Source organism: Salvelinus fontinalis, chromosome 18 (assembly GCF_029448725.1).
Source record: "Salvelinus fontinalis isolate EN_2023a chromosome 18, ASM2944872v1, whole genome shotgun sequence".
In the NCBI taxonomy this organism is placed as follows: Eukaryota; Metazoa; Chordata; class Actinopteri; order Salmoniformes; family Salmonidae; genus Salvelinus; species Salvelinus fontinalis.
The window spans coordinates 29303807-29322394 of record NC_074682.1 but is presented as its reverse complement, the minus strand read 5'-3'; positions in this window follow the sequence as shown (position 1 = coordinate 29322394).

The window sequence follows — 18588 nt, the reverse complement described above, 5'->3', positions numbered from 1 at the left end:
AAGGGATCATAGCTTCCACCTGGATTCACCTGGTCAGTCTCATGGGAAGAGCAGGTGTTCTTAATATTTTGTACATGCAGTGTAGATAGGTTCGTCACTAGCTACCACAGACAAAGTTATAAAACGCCTATTTCTGCAATGTATCTTCCTAAATTCAGATCTGAACCTTAACGCTAACCACACTGCTAACCTTATGCCTAACCCTAACCTTAAATGAAGACCAAAAAGCACATTTTTTATTTGTTGATTTTTACAATAAAACCAATTTGGACTTTGTGTTTGTGCTATCTAGTGGAACCCTGAATATAGTGATCCACTTTTCTACTGTCCACACAGTAAAAAAAAAAATCAGAATGTACTGTAACATTGTATGCACCTGGGCTGTACTAGGCTCCAGTATTTAGCATGGAGTCAGTGGATTTTTTTATCTTAGCAACTGGAGCCAGTCAGCAATGTGAATGTGCAGTAGGAGGTCAAAACATGCACAGATGCAAACAGCTGTCAGAGACCAACAGGTCCACCTCCCCAAAACACCACAGGCATACTCAGCCTAGAAAGGATTATAGAAAGATTAGCCTATTTTGGGGGGATTTCAGCCTCAATCCTAGAGGCACTCAAAATCAGTAAGAGATGGGTGGCTAAATATATAAAGATAAACAAATCCTTCTACAGATCATTATGGATAGTGGATACATGGCAATCATTTTAATAGGATAAAACCAATGATGTACATATACAAACACTTGGATTTGTCAGTGGTATTTGTTGAAGATACTTATGCCCACAAGAGCGAGCTATATTATAAGTTATATATATTTTGTCAAAACATTTTTTTTTATTGTAACACAATCTACAGCTCAACATTGACATTACATTCAGTCATCTGATTCCCATAGTTTTTTTGTAATGTTCCATTATCAACCAATAGAGGTCGCTCTTGCTTATAACAGGAGCGGACCAGTCGATCGACTGAGATGGAGATCTCAATTGCATACTGCGCACGCCCTCGTCTCCTTAAAACCTATTGGATGAGAAAGTCAGAGGTCCGTCCCCTCTGACCTTCTCCTGTAATGACTTTTGAGAAGGAGACGAGGACGTGAGGAGATCTTCCCGAGGACTGGGCAACTGCTTTCTGCTTAAAACGATCATAATTGTGATTTGCTGCGTAACAACATGATACATTTGCTTATTAATGAATTGCTATGCATTGCAATAGCCTTTTTGCAAACCAAGTAGCATACAGTATGTGGTTATATTTATTATTTGTAGAAAACTGAAAAGGTGTAGGATAGGACCAAATGTTGATTGCTGGATGCAGATTTAATCCATTTAATCAATTTAATCAGTGTGTGGCTTTCACAGTTTTTGTGGTTGCATTATAAAAAATATGAAGAACCAAGCAAATCTGAAACAGTTCAGTTGAGATTAGTCTATATTTTCGCATTTATGTGACCTGTGTGGCAAAGTCTGATCAAAGTCTGAGAACTCTATTCCTCTTCTGATATTTGGTGCTCCGCCTGCAGGTACATCCTGGCCATGGAAAAGTTAATCTGGGACTGGCCAATGCTGTCATCTCATTGCCTGAATGGAATGCCTGGAGGTGGTGCATAGGAGGAGATTAAAGGCATGTCTCTCTCTAATGAAAGGGGAATTGAGCAGCTGTGACGTTGCCACCCACCACCAATCCAGAGAGCACTCTCTCCCCTCCCTCTCCCCCTTCCTCTCTCCCCCTCCCTTGCTCTCTCTTCATCTCCCTCTCTCTATCTCCCCATCATCACTGCATACAGAATTACTGCCAGCCTTGATGGGGTCATGTGACATTTAAATACCCTGGGATTTTCAACTGGGCATGCTCCATTGTATCACTTGGCCGCTTCCCCTCCTCCTCTTCAACTCCTCCCTCTATCCGTCCCTCCTTTATTCATCCTTTCCTGAGGAGAGGATGCCTATTATTGTCCTGTATCCCTGCTGTCACGCTGGAGCCTGTAGTTACTGGGACTACTGTCTCTAGCTGTATCTCTGTTTCTTTCTCTATGGTTCTCTGGCTGACAGAGAGCTGTCTTTACCCTGTACTGTGAGGGTGTGGAGGGATAGATAGTGTGTTATTCCTCGTTCCTCTCCCATCTCCTGATGTCTAACCGGACTCACTGACCGTCTGCTGCTCTCTGCTCTCTCCTAGATGGATGAATGGATAGATGTACATGGTTCTAGCCTGTCTGTCTAACACCCTCATTGACTAGCTGACTACAGAGGAAGAAGGAGGAGGGACACCGCAAACATCAATTCAGCAGGTGGCTGGTAAGGGACACGCAGATTCATAGTGTCTGTGTGCAGGCACCACCAGTGCATTTCCAACATGTCTTGACTTTATGGAAATAAGCAAGTTAGAGGGAGCACTAGTGTCTGCGTTACTGTGTCTGTGTTTCTGTGTTACTGTGACTGTGTTAGTATGACTGTGTGTCTGTGTATTTGCTTTTAAGTATACAGTGCAATTGCTGTGTGTTAATGTTGATGGTCATTGACTGTTTTTATTGCTGCACACAGACCGATGCTCTCTCATATTGCAGAGAGAGGGTTGGGTCAGAGAGGGCAGAGGTTGGCTGGTGGTTGAAGTAGTGGTTCGGTGGAGCTTGAGTTATGGTTGTGGCTAGGTTTGGGGGCTCAGATGTTTTGGGGTGAGGCCAGTTGCCAGGTTGTTGGTCCCAGTGTTGGAGCCCCACTGCAGATGGGCATAGTCTGTCAGTCAGGGACGCTAGCTAACACACACACACACACACACACACACACACACACACACACACACACACACACACACACACACACACACACACACACACACACACACACAAGAAACACACACTGCACATGCATTTACACAATACTTAAACACTCCCACAACAACACAGTACTGACTCCCACCAGTCTCCAGCATGTTGATATGTTAATGGGTGGCATTTTGCAGTGCTATGCTGTATGTTAAATGCCTCATGGCAGGACTAAGCCCATCCAATCCCAACCAAGCCAGGCACGGCCAATCTGAGCCAAAGCAGGGGGGGATGAGGTGGACTTTGATTCAGAGGATAAGCGTGATTAACTTCAACAGGCGTCCCTCGTGTGTGTGTGTGTGTGTGTGTGTGTGTGTGTGTGTGTGTGTGTGTGTGTGTGTGTGTGTGTGTGTGTGTGTGTGTGTGTGTGTGTGTGTGTGTGTGTGTGTGTGTGAATGAATGAATGAGTCTCCAGGTGTCTGATTAACATTGGCATTAATACACCCTGACAGTGACTGAGGAATTAGACTGACCCGTTAATGCCTGTTTTAGAGTTAGGGTATTGTAGTGTGTGTGTTTTGTCTATGAGACCCTGGCAGTTGCCTGCAATTGAGGTGCTTCCGATTTGCTTTTCTATGAATGCATGTGGATGGAAACACACACACATATGCTCACGCACACAGACTGTACACACACAGTCTTGTACAGCTAACCGTGAGGGGACACACAATTTAGTCCCATTCAAAATCCTATTTTCAGTAACCCTTAACCCTAAACCTAACCTGAACTCTTACCCTAACCCCAATCCCAAAACCTTGTGGGGACTAACAAAATGTCCCCAGTTGGTCAATTTTTTATTTGTTTACTATTCTGGTGGGGAATTCTGGTCCCCACAAGAATAGTTAAACACGTCATCACACACACACACACACACACACACACACACACACACACACACACACACACACACACACACACACACACACACACACACACACACACACACGTCTTCCTGTCTCTTGGCAGGTCACACTATGTTCTGATGGTGATTCCTAGCACTCTGCCAGCGTGTGGCCTGAAATGATGCCCAAAATAGAGCTGTGATTTTGATTGACGTCCCTCTCCTCTGTTTGGCTCTCTCTTCATTCTCATCTATCTATCTATCTATCTATCTATCTATCTATCTATCTATCTATCTAAAATTGAAGTCGGAAGTTTACATACACTTAGGTTGGAGTCATTAAAAATAGTTTTTCAACCACTCCACAAATTTCTTGTTAAAAAACTATAGTTTTGGCAAGTTGGTTAGGACATCTACTTTGTGCATGACAAGTAATTTTTCCAACAATTGTTTACAGACAGATTATTTCACGTATACTTCACTGTATCACAATTCCAGTGGGTCAGAAGTTTACATAAACTAAGTTCACTGTGCCTTTAAACAGCTTGGAAAATTACAGAAGATTATGTCATGGCTTTAGAAGCTTCTGATAGGCTAATTGACATCATTTGAGTCAATTGGAGGTCTACCTGTGGGACCACATAGCTGTCAGACCACATAGCTGTCATACCGCTCAGGAAGGAGACGCGTTCTGTCTCCTAGAGATAAACGTACTTTGGTGCGAAAAGTGCAAATCAATCCCAGAACAACAGCAAAGGACCTTGTGAAGATGCTGGAGGAAACAGGTACAAAGTATCTATGTCCACAGTAAAACGAGTCCTATATTGACATAACCTGAAAGGCCGCTCAGCACGGAAGAAGCCACTGCTTCAAAAGCGCCATAAAAAAACCAGACTATGGTTTGCAACTGCACATGGGGATAAAGATCGTACTCTGGTCTGATGAAAAACAAATACAACTGTCTGGCCATAATGACCATCATTATGTTTGGAGGAAACAGAAGGAGGCTTGCAAGCCGAAGAACACCATCCCAACCGTGAAGCACGGGGGTGGCAGCATCATGTTGTAGGGTGCTTTGCTGCAGGAGGGACTGGTGCACTTCACAAAATAAATGGCATCATGAGGAGGAGATTTATGTGGATATATTGAAGCAACATCTCAAGACATCAGTCAGGAAGTTAAAGCTTGGTCGCAAATGTGTCTTCCAAATGGACAATGACCCCAAGCATACTTCCAAAGTTGTGGCAAAATGGTTTAAGGACAACAAAGTCAAGGTATTGGAGTGGCCATTACAAAGCCCTGACCTCAATCCCATAGAAAATGTGTTGGCAGAACTGAAAAAGTGTGTGCGAGCAAGGAGGCCTACAAACCTGACTCAGTTACACCAGCTCTGTCGGGAGGAATGGGCCTAAATTCACCCAACTTATTGTGGGAAGCTTGTCGAAGGCTACCCGAAACGTTTGACCCAAGTTAAACAATTTCAAGGCAATGCTACCAAATACTATTTGAGTGTATGTAAACTTCTGACACTGGGAATGTGATGAAAGAAATAAAAGCTGAAATAAATAAATCATTCTCTCTACTATACATTCTTAAAATAAAGTGGTGATCCTAACTGACCTAAGACAGGGAATTTTTACTAGGATTCAAAGTCAGGAATTTTGAAAAACTGAGTTTAAATGTATTTGGCTAAGGTGTATGTAAACTCTGACTTCAACTGTATCTATCTTTCTCTCTCTCTCTCTTGCTTTCTCTCTTGCTCTCTCTCTTTCTCTCTCTCTTGCTCTCTCTCTCCCCTCACTGTTTCCTTCCCCCTATCTCTCCTACTGTGTGCTGTTTGCTGTGTGTTGATTGGTTTGTAGATAATATAACTGTTATCCTGCATCCCTATTGGTTGACCGAGTGTTGTTTCCCTGTGATGACTGCAAGATGTTGTTTGTTATGGTTGTTCTGAACTGTGCGTGTGTGTGTGTGTGTGTGTGTGTGTGTTTAAGCAGGGAGTGGGGTTATTGCCGCAGTGCTTGCTTTCTGCACCCGATTTGGAGAGTGAGCTAAGGAGACTGGCAGAGGGTGTGATCAGAAATTTAAGCACGTATCAGTGCACACACACACAAACAGGCACACATACTGCGTGCTTGTAGTGTTTCAGTAGAATACTGAGCAGGGTGGAGTGAATACTGTGTTTCAGTAGAATACTGAGCAGGGTGGAGTGAATACTGTGTTTCAGTAGAATACTGAGCAGGGTGGAGTTAATACTGTGTTTCAGTAGAATACTGAGCAGGGTGGAGTTAATACTGTGTTTCAGTGGAATACTGAGCAGGGTGGAGTGAATACTGTGTTTCAGTAGAATACTGAGCAGGGTGGAGTGAATACTGTGTTTCAGTAGAATACTGAGCAGGGTGGAGTTAATACTGTGTTTCAGTAGAATACTGAGCAGGGTGGAGTGAATACTGTGTTTCAGTAGAATACTGAGCAGGGTGGAGTGAATACTGTGTTTCAGTAGAATACTGAGCAGGGTGGAGTGAATACTGTGTTTCAGTAGAATACTGAGCAGGGTGGAGTGAATACTGTGTTTCAGTAGAATACTGAGCAGGGTGGAGTGAATACTGTGTTTCAGTAGAATACTGAGCAGGGTGGAGTGAATACTGTGTTTCAGTAGAATACTGAGCAGGGTGGAGTTAATACTGTGTTTCAGTAGAATACTGAGCAGGGTGGAGTGAATACTGTGTTTCAGTAGAATACTGAGCAGGGTGGAGTGAATACTGTGTTTCAGTAGAATACTGAGCAGGGTGGAGTGAATACTGTGTTTCAGTAGAATACTGAGCAGGGTGGAGTGAATACTGTGTTTCAGTAGAATACTGAGCAGGGTGGAGTGAATACTGTGTTTCAGTAGAATACTGAGCAGGGTGGAGTGAATACTGTGTTTCAGTAGAATACTGAGCAGGGTGGAGTTAATACTGTGTTTCAGTAGAATACTGAGCAGGGTGGAGTGAATACTGTGTTTCAGTAGAATACTGAGCAGGGTGGAGTGAATACTGTGTTTCAGTAGAATACTGAGCAGGGTGGAGTGAATACTGTGTTTCTCTGCAGAGCACTGCTGCAGAACTACAACGCCAGCTACCTCACCCCCCCCCCCTCTCTTTCTCTCTCTCTCCCTCCCCTCTCTTTCTTTCTCTCTGTGTTTGAGAGGTTGTAGTATATGTGTTTGAGAGGTTGTGGTATATGTGTTTGAGAGGTTGTAGTATATGTTTTTGAGAGGTTGTGGTATATGTGTTTGAGAGGTTGTGGTATATGTGTTTGAGAGTTTGTGGTACATGTGTTTGAGAGGTTGTAGTATATGTTTTTGAGAGGTTGTGGTATATGTGTTTGAGAGGTTGTAGTATATGTGTTTGAGAGGTTGTGGTATATGTGTTTGAGAGGTTGTAGTATATGTGTTTGAGAGGTTGTAGTATATGTGTTTGAGAGATTGTAGTATATGTGTATGAGAGGGATGTGGTATATGTGTTTGAGAGGGATGTGGTATATGTGTTTGAGAGGATGTAGTATATGTGTTTGGAAGGTGGTAGTATATGTTTTTGAGAGGTTGGGGTATATGTGTTTGAGAGGTTGTAGTATATGTGTTTGAGAGGTTGTGGTATATGTGTTTGAGAGGTTGTGGTATATGTGTTTGAGAGGTTGTAGTATATGTGTTTGAGAGGTTGTAGTATATGTGTTTGAGAGGGATGTGGTATATGTGTTTGAGAGGGATGTGGTATATGTGTTTGAGAGGTTGTGGGATATGCTTTTGAGAGGTTGTGGTATATGTGTTTGAGAGGGATGTGGTATATGTGTTTGAGAGGTTGTGGTATATGCTTTTGAGAGGTTGTGGTATATGTGTTTGAGAGGTTGTGGTATATGTGTTTGAGAGGGATGTGGTATATGTGTTTGAGAGGTTGTGGTATATGCTTTTGAGAGGTTGTGGTATATGTGTTTGAGAGGGATGTGGTATATGTGTTTGAGAGGTTGTGGTATATGCTTTTGAGAGGTTGTGGTATATGTGTTTGAGAGGTTGTGGTATATGTGTTTGAGAGGTTCTGGTATATGTGTTTGAGAGGGATGTGGTATACAGTTGAAGTCGGCAGTTGACATACACCTTAGCCAAAATACATTTAAAGTCTGTTTTTCACAATTCCTGACATATAATCCTAGTAAACATTCTCTGTCTTATGTCAGTTAAGATCACCACTTTATTTTAAGAATGTGAAATGTCAGAATAATAGAAGAGAGAATTATTTCTTTCAGCTTTTATTTCTTTCATCACATTCCCAGTGCATCAGAAGTTTACATCCACTCAATTAGTATTTGGTAGCATTGCCTTTAAATTGTTTAACTTGGGTGAAACACTTTGGTTGGCCTTCCACAAACTTCCCACAATACGTTGGGTGAATTTTGGCCCATTTCTCCTGACAGAGCAGGTGTAATTGAGTCAGGTTTGTAGGCCTCCTTGCTCGCACATGCTTTTTCAGTTCTGCCCGCAAATGTTCAATGGGATTGAGGTCAGGGCTTTGTGATGGCCACCTCAATACCTTGACTTTGTTGTCCTTAAGCCATTTTGCCACAACTTTGGAAGTATGCTTGGGGTCATTGTCCATTTGGAAGACCCATTTGCGACCAAGCTTTAACTTCCTGACTGATGTCTTGAGATGTTGCTTCAATATATCCACATAATTTTCCTCATGATGCCATCTCATTTGTGAAGTGAACCAGTCCCTCCTGCAGCAAGCACCACTACAACATGATGCTGCCACCCTCGTGCTTCACGGTTGGGATGGTGTTCTTCAGCTTGCAAGCCTCCCCCGTTTTCTTCCAAACATAACGATGGTTTTTATGGCCAAATAGTTCTATTTTTGTTTCATCAGACCAGAGGACAATTCTCCAAAAAGTACAATCTTTGTCCCCATGTGCAGTTGCAAACCATAGTCTGGGTTTTTTATGGCGCTTTTGAAGCAGTGGCTTCTTTCGTGCTGAGCGGCCTTTCAGGTTATGTCGATATAGGACTCGTTTTACTATGGATATAGATACTTTTGTACCTGTTTCCTCCAGCATCTTCACAGGGTCCTTTGCTGTTGTTCTGGGATTGATTTGCACTTTTCGCACCAAAGTACGCGTCTCCTTCCTGAGCGGTATGACGGCTGCCTGGTCCCATAGTGTTTATACTTGCGTACTATTGTTTGTACAGATGAACGTGGTACCTTCAGGCATTTGGAAATTGCTCCCAAGGATGAACCAGACTTGTGGAGGCCTACACTTTTTTTCTGAGGTCTTGGCTGATTGCTTTTGATTTTCCCATGAGTTTGAAGGTAGGCCTTGAAATACATCCACAGGTACACCTCCAATTGACTTAAATGATGTCAATTAGCCTATCAGAAGCTTCGAAAGCCATGACATCATTTTCTGGAATTTTCCAAGCTGTTTAAAGGCACAGTGAACTTCTGACCCACTGGAATTGTGATACAGTGAATTATAAGTGAAATAATCTGTCTGTAAACAATTGTTTGAAAATTACTTGTGTCATGCACAAAGTCGATGTCCTAACCGACTTGCCAAAATTATAGTTCGTGAACAAGAAATTTGTTCACAAAGTGGTTGGAAAACAAGTGGTTGAAAAACAAGTTTTAATGACTCCAACCTAAGTGTATGTAAACTTCCGACTTAACTGTATGTGTTTGAGAGGTTGTAGTATATGTGTTTGAGAGGTTGTCGTATATGTGTTTGAGAGGTTTTAATATGTGTTTGGAGGGATGTGGGATATACATCATTGTATATACAGAAGTATGTGGACACCCCCTCAATTAGTAGATACGGCTGTTTCAGCCACACCAAATCAAATCAAATGTATTTATATAGCCCTTCTTACATCAGCTGATATCTCAAAGTGCTGTACAGAAACCCAGCCTAAAACCCCAAACAGCAAGCAATGCAGGTGTTAGAAGCACGGTGGCTAGGAAAAACTCCCTAGAAAGGCCAAAACCTAGGAAGAAACCTAGAGAGGAACCAGGCTATGAGGGGTGGCCAGTACTCTTCTGGCTGTGCCGGGTGGATATTATAACAGAACATGGCCAAGATGTTCAAATGTTCATAAATGACCAGCATGGTCAAATAATAATCATCACAGTAGTTGTCGAGGGTGCAACAAGTCAGCCCCTCAGGAGTAAATGTCAGTTGGCTTTTCATAGCCGTTCATTGAGAGTATCTCTACCGCTCCTGCTGTCTCTAGAGAGTTGAAAACAGCAGGTCTGGGACAGGTAGCACGTCCGGTGAACAGGTCAGGGTTCCATAGCTGCAGGCAGAACAGTTGAAACTGGAGCAGCAGCACGGCCAGGTGGACTGGGGACAGCAAGGAGTCATCATGCCAGGTAGTCCTGAGGCATGGTCCTAGGGCTCAGGTCCTCCGAGAGAGAGAATTAGAGAATTAGAGAGAGCATACTTTAATTGACACAGAACACCGGATAAGACAGGAGAAGTACTCCAGATATATCAGACTGACCCGAGCCCCCCGACACATAAACTACTGCAGCATAAATACTGGAGGCTGAGACAGGAGGGGTCAGGAGACACTGTGGCCCCATCCGATGACACCCCCGGACAGGGCCAAACAGGCAGGATATAACTCCACCGACTTTGCGAAAGCACTGCCCCCACACCACTAGAGGGATATCTTCAACCACCAACTTACCATCCTGAGACAAGGCCGAGTAGAGCCCACAAAGATCTCCGCCACGGCACAACCCAAGGGGGGGCGCCACACCCATTGCTTACAGGTGTATAAAATTGACCACACCACCATGCAATCTCCACAGACAAACATTGGCAGTAGAATGTCCCGTACTGAAGAGCTCAGTGACTTTCAATGTGGCACCATCATAGGATGCCATCTTTCCAACAAGTCAGTTCATCACATTTCTGCCCTGCTAGAGCTTCCCCAATCAATTGTAAGTGCTGTTATTGTGATGTGGAAACGTCTAGGAGCAATAACGGTTCAGTCACGAAGTGGTAGGCCACACAAACTCACAGAACGGGACAGCCGAGTGCTGAAGCGCATAGCAACACTCAATTCCAAACTGCCTCTGGAAGCAACATCAACACAAGAACTGTTCGTCAGGAGCTTCATGAAATGGGTTTCCATGGCCGAGCAGCTGGACACAAGCCTAAGATCACCATGCACAATGCCAAGGGTCGAATGGAGTGGTGTAAAGCTCCCCGTCATTGGACTCTGGAGCAGTGGAGACGCGTTCTCTGGAGTGATGAATCACGATTCACCATTTGGCAGCCTGACGGACTAATCTGGGTTTGGCAGATGCCAGAAGAACTTTAAATGTCCGAATGCATAGTGCCAACTGTAAAGTTTAGTGGAGGAGTAATAATGGTCTGGGGCTGTTTTTCATGGTTCAGGCTAGGTGCCTTAGTTCCAGTGAAGGGAAATTTTAGCGCTACAGAATACAATGACATTCTAGACAATTATGTGCTTCCAACTTTGTGGCAACAGTTTGGGGAAGGCCCTTCCCTATTTCACCCCCATGCTCAAAGCAAGGTCCATACAGATATTGTTTGTCGAGATCGGTGTGGAAGAACTTGACTGTCCTGCACAGAGCACTGACCTCAACCCCATCGAACACTTTTGAGATGAATTGGAACGCTGACTGTAAACTAGGCCTTATCGCCCATCATCAGTGGCCAATCTCACTAATGCTCTTGTGGCTGAATGGAAGCAAATTTCCACAGCAATGTTCCAATATATAGTGGAAAGCCTTTCCAGAAGAGTGGAGGCTGTTATAGCAGCAACGGGGGGGCCAACTCCATATCAATGCCCATGATTTTGGAATGAGATGTTCGATGAGTAGGTGTCCACATACTCTTGGTCATGTTGTGTAGTGTGTGTGTGTGTGTGTATATATATACGTATTTTCAGTTCCAGTCAAAAGTTTGGTCACACCCACACTTTTTCTTTATTTTTACTATTTTCTACATTAGAGTAATAGTGAAGACTTCAAAACTAATAGTGAAGACTTCAAGACTTCATGAAGTAAGCAAAATTATTTTAAACAATTCAAAATATATTTTATATTCTTCAAAGTAGCCACCCTTTGCCTTGATGACCGCTTTGCACACTCTTGGCATTCTCTCAACCAGCTTCTCCTGGAATGCTTTCCAACAGTTTTGAAGGGGTTCCCTCATATGCTGAGCACCTGTTGGCTGCTTTTCCTTCACTCTGCAGTCCAACTCATCCCAAACCATCTCAATTGGGTTGAGGTTGGGTGATTGTGGAGGCCAGGTTATCTGATGCAACACTCCATCACACTCCTTCTTGGTCAAATAGCCCTTACACAGCCTGGAGGTGTGTTGGGTCATTGATCTGTTGAAAAACAAATGATAGTTGCATTAAGCGCAAACCAGATGGGATGGTGTATCGCTGCAGAATGCTGTGGTAGCCATGCTGGTTACGTGTGCCATGAATTCTAAATAAATCACTGACAGTGTCACCAGCAAAACACCATCACACCTCCTCCTCTGTGGGAACCACACATGCAGAGATCATCCGTTCACCTACTCTGCATCTCACAAAGACACAGCGTCTGGAACCAAAAATGTCCAATTTATACTCATCACACCAAAGGATAGATTTCCGCTGGTCTAATGTCCATTGCTCGTGTTTCTTGGCCCAAGTACGTCTCTTCTTCTTATTGGTGTCCTTATATATATATATAGATAGATAGATAGATAGATAGATAGATAGATAGATTTGGACTTTTTCCACATTTTGTTGTGTCACGTGTGCTCCCTCTCCGGCCTCTAGGTCACCAGGCTGCTCGTTATGGCGCACACCTGTCACCATCGTTACGGGCACCTGCGCGTCATCAAACTCACCTGGACTCCATCACTTCCCTATATATGTAACTCCCTTTGGTTTCTTCCCCAGGCATCATTGTTTCTGTGTCATGTCTGTGCGTTGTTCGTGTTTTATATTATGTTATGTTTATTTATTACAACACTCACTCCCTGAACTTGCTTCCTGACTCTCAGCGCACACAGTTACATTGTTGCAACCTGAAATTACAATTGATTTTTGTCACTGGCCTACACACTATACCCCATAATGCCAAATTGGAATCATGTTTTTCTAATGCCGGAAAGGGAAGGGAACCGCTCAAAGATTTCTCCATGAGGCCAATGGTGACTTTAAAACAGTTACAGAGTTTCATGGCTGTGGTACAATTATTTGGTCCCTATGTTGAGCAGTGAATTTCAAACACAGATTCAACCACAAAGACCAGGGAGGTTTTCCAATGCCTCGCAATGAAGGGGACCTATTGGTAGATGGGTAAAAATAAAAAAGCAGACATTGAATATCCCTTTGAGCATGGTGAAGTTATTAGTTACACTTTGGATGGTGTATCAATACACCCAGTCACTACAAAGATACTTGCGTCCTTCCTAACTCAGTTATCGGCGAGTAAGGAGAGCGCTCAGGGTGACTTCAAAACAATTACAGAGTTTAATGGCTGTGATAGGAGAAAACTAAGGATGGATCAACAACATTGTAGTTTCTCCACAATACTAACCTAAGGAAGCCTGTACAGCATAAACATATTCCAAAACATGCATCCTAAAGCAAAACATTTGGTAAAGCAATACATGTTTAGTCCTGAATACAAAGTGTTATGTTTGGGGCAAATCCAGTACAACACATTACTTAGTACCACTCTGCATGTTTTCAAGCACAGTGGTGGCTGTATCATGTTATGGGTATGCTTGTAATTGTAAAGGACTGGGGAGTTTTTCAGGATAAAAAATGTTATGGAATGAAGCTAAGCACAGGCAAAATCCTAGAGGAAAACCTGGTTGTCTGCTTTCCACCAGACATTGGGAGATGAATTCACCTTTCAGCAGGACAATAACCGAAAACACAAGGCCAAATCTACACTAGAGTTGCTTACCAAGAATACAGTGAATGTTCCTGAGTGGCCGAGTTACAGTGTTGACTTAATCTAAGTAAAAATCTATGGCAAGACCTGAAAATGGGTGTCTAGCAATGATCATTAATCAATTTGACAGAGCTTGAAAATAATAATGTGCATATATTGTGCAATCCAGAGCTCTTAGAGACTTACCCAGAAAGAAACAGCTGTAATCACTTCTGAAGGTGCTTCTACAAAGTATTGACTCAGGGGTGTGATTAGTTATGTAAATTAGATATTTCTGTATTTCATTTTGAATACATTTGCAAAAATGTCAAAAAATATGTTTTCACTTTTATTATTACGGGGTATTGTGTGTAGCCTCAACAGCACTCTCTAGGGTAGCACCATGGTGTAGCCGGAGGACAGCTAGCTTCTGTCCTCCTCTGGGTACATTGACTTTATTACAAAACCTAATAGGCTCATGGTTCTCACCCCCTTCCATAGACTTACACAATAATTCTGACAACTTCCGAAGGATGTCCTCCATCCTATCAGAGCTCTTGCAGGTTGAACTGACATGTTGTCTACCCAATCAAAGAATCCGAGAATGAATCTAGTACTGAAAGCATAAGCTACAGCTAGCTAGCACTGCAGTGCATAAATTGTGCTGAGCAGTTGACTCAAAGAGAGAGAAAGACAATAGTTACAATAGCACATTTCTTCCAAAATTAAGGAGAAGCAAAAGAGAGAAAGAGAGTGTCATTTTCTTTTCACTTTCAGTTTCACCTACTTAGCTGGCAAATGCAGCTAGCTAGTTTAGCCTACTCAAGCACCCTGCTCAAACAGAGGGATGCTATGTTAGCTAGCTGGCTATGAATATCTAACACAACGCTGGAATTCCTCCAAATCAAGGTCAACTTTTGGTTTTACAGATGTATTTACACTGGGGCCCGCTGGTGTAAGTGCTAAACTGCTTACTGACTCTAGACTTTAACGTTACTGCATTATTGTAGCAGGTTTACTAACGCATTAGTTAGATATATAGCTATGGTGACTATGACGTTATTTTAGATAATATGGTGTCTGTAGCGGTTATGATATGGTTTGGCTTGGAAAGCTTTTTTTCGTCTGGTCACATACAGCTGATGTGTTTGGGCATTAAAGTCCACAGGCGAAGGGAAAAGGTGAGAGGAGAAGAGTGGATAGATGCGAGAAGGAATACAATGTGGCTGTTATGAAAGTGAACTGTGTTTACGAGTGATCAGGGGTGTATTCATTCCGTCAATTCTGTTGAAAAACCTTTCTTAAATGGAAGCAAACGGAACGAAACAGGGATAAACATACCTGAATTTGTCCAATAGAAATGCTTGTTTGCAACTGTTGGACTAATGATTACACCCTAGATCAGCTAGATGCAGGCAAGAGTTTGCAAAGAGGTATTGAATGTGTCACTGTCTGTCCATGTGTAACGGTCTGTCTTCTCAAACTGTGTGGACCTACATTGTAGCAACCTCATGATGTTTATAGGGAACATTTGAGTATCATGTAGTAACCTAAACCTATCACTGTTACATTGAACTGGGTGAATGGAATATAAATTACATTCATCTAATGCTGTAATAGAAATAAGGTCCTCCCTAATCTTAAATGGCACCAACCGCCACTGGTGTGCATCTGTTATCCACACCAGCAGGCGTGGAGTGGAGTGGAGCTGTCTGGTGAACTTCACATTTACTGTCCTTATCAGTCAGCACCCCTCCTATCTAATGTCATTAGAGTGTGTGTGTCTGAGACAAGGTATATCTCTTAATGTAATGTAATTAATTAATCTGCATTCTACTTATGTCTTCCTAGATCTGTACATCTTTGTGTGTGTGTGTTTGTGTGTGTGTGTTAAGTGTGAATCTAATTTCTCTGATGAATTCCGAGCAGGCGGTAGGGATTAAAGGGTTGGTTAAGCCTCATCCTTCACCTGAAGCCCCCCCGGGTGTTACCATAGCAACCCTTTAAGTAAGTGACGCCGGGCAAACCCTCCATCTTGGGAGAGGAAGGAAGGACAAAAGAGAGAGGGAAAGAGAAGGAGCGGTGAAGAGAGAGGGAAGGTGTCTGGACAGTGGGGGTGGGGGAGGGTGTGTGAGGCGCAAAGAGAAAAACAAGAGATGGGGAAGATATCCCCTGTGGGGAAGAGAGATAAAGAGGTAGATGAAGAAAGAATAAGGATAGAAGGAAGGTTTCCCCACGGGAGGGATAAAGGAAGCGAGATAGTGGGAGGGATGAAGGGGGTGATCATCCAAACCAATGAAATTCTATTTGTCACATGCTTTGTAAACAATCGGTGTAGACTAACAGTGACATTCTTACTTACAGGCCCTTCCCAACAATGCAGAGAAATAATAGAAAAATAATAACAGGAGTAGTAAATACACAATGAGTAATGATAACTTTGCTATATACACGGGGTAGCAGTACCAAGTCGATGTGCAGGGGTACGAGGTAATTGAGGTAGATACAGCGCTTTACTAAGTATTTACACCACTTGACTTTTTCCCTACATTTTGTTGTGTTACAGCCTGAATTTAAAATAGAATAAATTGAGATTTTTTTTCTGTCACTGGCCTACACAGAATACCCCATAATGTCAAAGTGAAATTATGTTTTTCTAAGTTTTTACAAATTAATTAAAAATAAAAAGCTGAAATGTCTTGATTCAATAAATATTAAACCTCTTTGTTATGGCAAAGTTCAATCATAGCGCTTGATGTTTTTTGCGACTGCACTTGAAGAAACTTTCAAAGTTCTTGTCAATTTCCGTATTGACTGACCTTCATGTCTTAAAGGATTAAATTGTCATTGATCTTTGCTTATCTGAGCTGTTCTTGCCATAATATGGACTTGGTCTTTTATCAAATAGGGATATATTCTGTACACCAACTCTACCTTGTCACACTACAACTGATTGGCTAAAATGCATTAAGAAGGAAAGAAATTCCCAAAATTCACTTTTAACAAGGCACACCTGTTAATTGAAATGCATTCTAGGTGATTACCTCATGAAGCTGGTTGAGAGAATGCCAAGAGTGTGCAAAGCTGTCTTCAAGGCAAAGGGTGGCTATTTTGAAGAATCTCAAATATAAAATATATTTTGATTTGTTTAACACTTTTTTTTGGTTACTACATGATTCCATGTGTGTTATTTCATAGTTTTGATGTCTTCACTATTATTCTACAAAGTAGAAAATAGTAAAAATAAAGAAAAACCCTTGAATGAGTAGGTGTGTCCAAACTTTTAACTGGTACTGTATATGGAGATAGTTTTGTGCCTAAAAACATGTAGAAAATAAATACAATTGTTTCCTGATCTTTCTTATATCTCTCAGATATAGGACAGACACTTCGGAACAAACTTCCTTAAGATTTTTTTGGGGGACTATATGTTGTTCCATGTAGTGAATCTGTTATTCAATGTGTTTCTATGGGCTAATAGCAGTAAAGCCAAAATCAAAGTTTCATCAAATGTTTTAATTATTAAGGGGTTTTAAAATTAGAAATCAAATAGCTAAATGATCCTTGGTATGACCATCATAAAACAATTCCATATGTTAGCTTAGCAGAACCCCCCCCCCCCTTAAACTCTAGAGGGTTAAACCCCCCCTCCCCCATACATCCTACTGAGAGAAATTAGACCCTCTCAATACACTCTGTGTGTGTGTCTTTGTTTACTGTATGTCTATATCCATGTCTTTTGTCTGCTCCTCCCATGTGCTGTGTGTGTGTTATACATTCTGGAACAGGCTGCAGGCTCTCTCTCTCTCTCTCTCTCTCTCTGTGTGTGTGTGTCTGCGTGCGTGCGTGCTTGTGAGAGTGTGTGTGTGAGAGAGTGTGTGTGAGTGAGAAAGAAAGAGATGGGGTGTGCGGCGACAGAGCAGGTGGTGTATCAGGGGACCTGCCAAATGCGAAGCGGGCTGCACACAGAAAGTGTGTGTGCTTGTGTGTGTTCATCTCTCAGGATATCCATCTCTAAAATAGAGTATGATACCACCTAGGATGCATTTCAAAAGTGTAACCTTGTCTCCACTCCTTCATCTGCACTGGTATGAAACTAATATTATATTATTCAATTTCAACGATCATTAGATTGATAAGCATTACACGCACCTTTCATATATTTCAGACAATGCAGAGGAAGGAGACGAGGAGAGTGTGTGTGTGTGTGAGTGCGTGCGTGTAAGTAAATGAAGGGGTGTGTAGAAGACAATCTGCTGCAGTCTTCACTGAGAACAGTCTTTCTATCTCTTTCATCTGTCTGTCTGTTGGCTGTGTAGCTGATTCTGCTAGAGGGGAGTGGGTTAGGAGATAGGGAGGCATTGACAAGCCTGCTCCCTCTCAGTTTCTGGGTGGCGAGGGCTCGTACAAACACTCTTTGATTTCCCCAGTCTTCTTAACCCTAAGCTTATTTGCATAGTGAATAAGTACACAGTGAATAGTCACATTGTTGTAGAATGGAGGCAGGTTGATGTTGCCCCCCTCCGGCTGTTGCAGTTTAGTGATTGTAGAAGTTTAATGACTGTAGAAGTTTAATGACTGTAGCAGTTTACTGACTGTAGAAGTTTAAGACTGTAGAAGTTTAATGACTGTAGAAGTTTAATGACTGTAGAAGTTTAATGACTGTAGCAGTTTAATGACTGTGGAAGTTTAATGACTGTAGCAGTTTAATGATTGTAGAAGTTTAATGACTGTAGCAGTTTAATGACTGTAGCAGTTTAATGACTGTGGCAGTTTAATGACTGTGGCAGTTTAATGATTGTAGCAGTTTAATGACTAACAGTTTAATGACTGTAGCAGTTTAATGACTGTAGCAGTTTAATGACTGTAGCAGTTTAATGACTGTAGCAGTTTAATGACTGTAGAAGTTTAATGACTGTAGAAGTTTAATGACTGTAGCAGTTTAATGACTGTAGCAGTTTAGTGATTGTAGCAGTTTAAT